The 3691-nt window shown below is 41.9% G+C and overlaps 1 protein-coding gene across 5 annotated transcripts in view; it reads left to right on the forward strand.

Annotated features, from left to right (window-relative positions):
- The window catches only part of LOC139466653 (CWF19-like protein 1), a 411301-nt gene that overhangs the window by 243175 nt on the left and 164435 nt on the right, over positions 1-3691 (forward strand). The window lies entirely within an intron of this gene.

Genomic DNA, 3691 nt, shown 5'->3' on the forward strand with positions numbered 1-3691 from the left:
AGCTTTACGTTCATTACGGTTAGGTACCCGTTTAGTGGCTATTACTATTAGAAGTAGTATATAACGGGTCGCTAAAAGGTAGTTTTGGTTGATCCGGTTGATCCAGGCTAATCCGAAGTTTATTGGCTGATCCAAGTCACGTGGTCAGATAGGATGACTCATGCATCAACAGCACGTCACAGGTGAGGGGGAATGAAAGGTGTGTGTTTTAAGGCAGCAAAGCCTTTATAAGAAAACAAAAGCAAAGGGTATTCAATAGAGCTATATGTATGGCGTGCTGCCCTAAATAGACAGACCGTACCCGTCAGCCCAGTTTGAATTGAGATCGCTTGACAACTCACGTGGACCTATATTCAAATAACCCGCGCTCGCTAGAGGGTGAGACCTGGTTTGATGAATACAGGGTGTGTGTTCAAAGTACATCATACCACATTAGAGACGGGTTGTGTCAAATTTATATACGCCGGATAATGTAGGGAAAAAATGTACGTCTAGCTGGATCAAATTCATCTTCTAGGTCTACACGTTGTACACCATGAACGTTAAGACAACCTGTATGGAAAAAAAACATAGAAGAAATAGTTAAGACTATACAATCAGTAAGCTAGCAGTGTCGTTTAATTACATTTAGCGCGCAAGAACAAGGTAGTCACGTCACCCTGCATTGACTATAACGCTGAAGTACTGGCGTACTATTGTGAACCATTTGTAAAGAATTATTCAGCCCTGTCCCGACTTGCATAGTTGATGTTTCAATGCTAGCTTTTCCATTTAACGCGATGACAAATAAGCCCTACGGTTTGAGTTTTAACCGTGTAACATGATGTGCACAGTTTTACTTCAGAACGTGCTATTTTGAAAATAGATAGAAAACTGATAAGTACATGTACCAGTGTGACGGCATGAAGCTAGGTTTGTTGGGAAAGTGATGGAAGCAATCTATAGGACATTTTCATGTTTACAATACTCACCCTTAATTCAAGAGAGAACAGGGTTTATCATGGAAAATTGTTTGACGAGGAAAATGTTTAATTGGAAATATATGTCGAAGCAGGTTTATTCATAGCTAATGTATAGCAGAGAGACTAAGCCACCGACCGCCCATAACAATGTCAACATACCCCGGCCTTACAATTAATGTCAACATACAAGCCTCGCCCGAAGCTTCCCATTCATAAATTGTGTGACCAGTGTCCCGTATTTATGATATGTTAGGGAAGGTGTGTTGTACATTTGTTATTTTAAAAGGGAGTTATTTCAGAGAGGATATATATGGGTATTCCCCTCATTAAACCTTTCTTTCGTTGGTGTCTGTTATCCGGTATTTAATACATTTGAATGATGTAGGAAAGTATGTGCGTGTAGATGTTGTACCTATATCCGAACATGAATGTATGACACCTTTCAATAGATCAATTACGGTTCTAACCACGACATGCAACATGACTATGAGCGTGGTTAGCAGTTCATATTTATAAACACATCGTAAATGACAGATTTCTGATGAATGAACTCGCCCGCACACATGTCTATAGTGTTATGTTCGCCCAAACTGTAAACAGTGACACATTGATAACAGGAAGGGTGTGTGGAATGCACTCGTCCTTGTAAGGGTAAAATACGCGTTTAAACTCACCATTTAAATGATGACATTACTTTTTAGATGTATTGGTATCAGTTAGTGAGTGAATTTAGTTTTACGCCACACTCGGCATTATTCCAGCTCTAGGACGGTGGTCTGTCATTAAACGAGCTTGGACCAGACAATCCAGTGATCAACAGCATAAGCAGCGATCTGTGCAACTAGGAACCGATGGCACGTGTCATCCGAGTCGGCGAGACTGACCAACCGATCCCCGTCAGTCGCCGATAAGCATGGGTTACTGAAGGTCGATTCTATAACCCGGACCTTCACGGGTGTAGTATGACGAAGACTATATACTAATATGCAAAAACTGAGAAAAAACAAACAATTCATTTGTATCATTTATTGATTCGAGTCAATCGGTTCCATACGAAGCCGTGATATACGAATGGACAATAGTATTCACTCTGGAACATTATTTAGTCACTCATATACACACGCTGCTGCTGCTCGAAGGTCCTATTGTTTAAAGCGACTCCATGTTTTGAAACACATTTCGCACTGTTGAATGTTTCCTTTCCTACGCTGTTTTAAGGTTGAATGGTTGTCTATAGTCTATGCTTTATCCATTGCTTGTAACGATTTCCGTCCAGGAGGTCCCAGTTTAACAATTCCTCTCACGTAGAGGGAAATTCGGCGTTTCTTATCGTTCAAACGCCTCAGTTTACGAGGTGTTTTCAAAATATGAATCAAACTAGACGCGTGGCACGGACTTGGCATTCTCTTCTGACTGTTCTGTTAGACTGATATAGTAGTGATGGGTATTTATGCCTAATCGTTCTGCTCACGATCATCATCCTCCTCCACGTCATCACCGTTGTTAGCCTCTGCAACGCTATCAGATTCAGTCTCACTTTCAATTTTCGGCATTTCCATCAAAGGCAGGATCTCTTTCATCTTGGGTTTTAGGAAGAGTTTGATTTTATTTTTGAGAACGGATTGTTCCGTGGAAGGATTCATGTCTCCCAGGTTGTATATCATGTTTTGAAACAGAGGTGCCTCTTTAAAGTATGTGGTATATTCCATCGCATAGTTGAGAGTACTACACACTAGATCCTCCCACCTCAGTTTCAATCTTCTCTCAATCCATTCTTGTGTTCGTCCCTGTCGCTTGTACTGTTTTTTCTGCAGTTTCATCTTGTCATGAAACGTATCGTACACCTGCTTCCAGATGCGTTGTAAGCCTGCATTTTGCCACTCCTAGGCTTCCATATTAGTGAATGTTGACTTCCCACCTGGAGGTTTGACGGCAAGACCACTGCCTTTCTGGGAAGAGGCTAGGTCGTCAAAGTCACTGTCATCGTCATCACTCTCGAGCTTTCTCTTAGGTTGAAGGCTATTGGCCGGACACCAGTGTTTGATATGTCGCTGTAGATTGTGCATGTTATCTATCAGCACCCAGCAATCTGCGCAAGCCGTGGCCATAGTCAATGATGTCTCACTACTCGTGTTTGAATCTGTTTCAATTGGAGTGAGCTGATGTTGGGGCAATCTCTCTTCTTGTGTCAGAGGACTATCCAGAGATTCTGTTGTAGTCAACTTCTCCCTACGCAGATCAGGTTCAGACTGTGCTGTTGTTCTCCTGTTTTCCTCATTTCTGAGGTTAACATGCAGTCGATCCTTATCTTTGGTGGTAGGTTTTAGATCGATGGTGAGTTGTCCAGGGTGTTTCAGCAACCTTTTCATACATAGCCATAAAGTGATCCATATGTTCGGGGAAAATTCTACGAGCGAAGAGTTTGATTTGCTGTTTATCTATGGGGGAATGAAACAGGGTAACATAATGCGCGTTCAAAGCAATGTCTCTCGATTCCTTACCTCTCGGAAACAGATTTTGTATCAAGAGAAAGATCAATACATTCTTGTGATGTGAGGTTTGAGTAAACAGCCGTGAAATACGCTTGTCGTGCTTTGCTTCGGCCAGGAAATCATCCAGGACCAACACGTTCTGTTGACGAGCATCAAAGTAATCCTCGTCCAAGATATTGGAGGGAATTCCTTTTACAAAGATCAGCTGAGGCAGCTGCTCACCGAGGTCCTGATATA

The sequence above is a fragment of the Haliotis cracherodii genome, unplaced genomic scaffold (assembly GCF_022045235.1).
Source record: "Haliotis cracherodii isolate W230 unplaced genomic scaffold, xgHalCrac1.p SCAF_19, whole genome shotgun sequence".
NCBI classification, from domain to species: Eukaryota; Metazoa; Mollusca; class Gastropoda; order Lepetellida; family Haliotidae; genus Haliotis; species Haliotis cracherodii.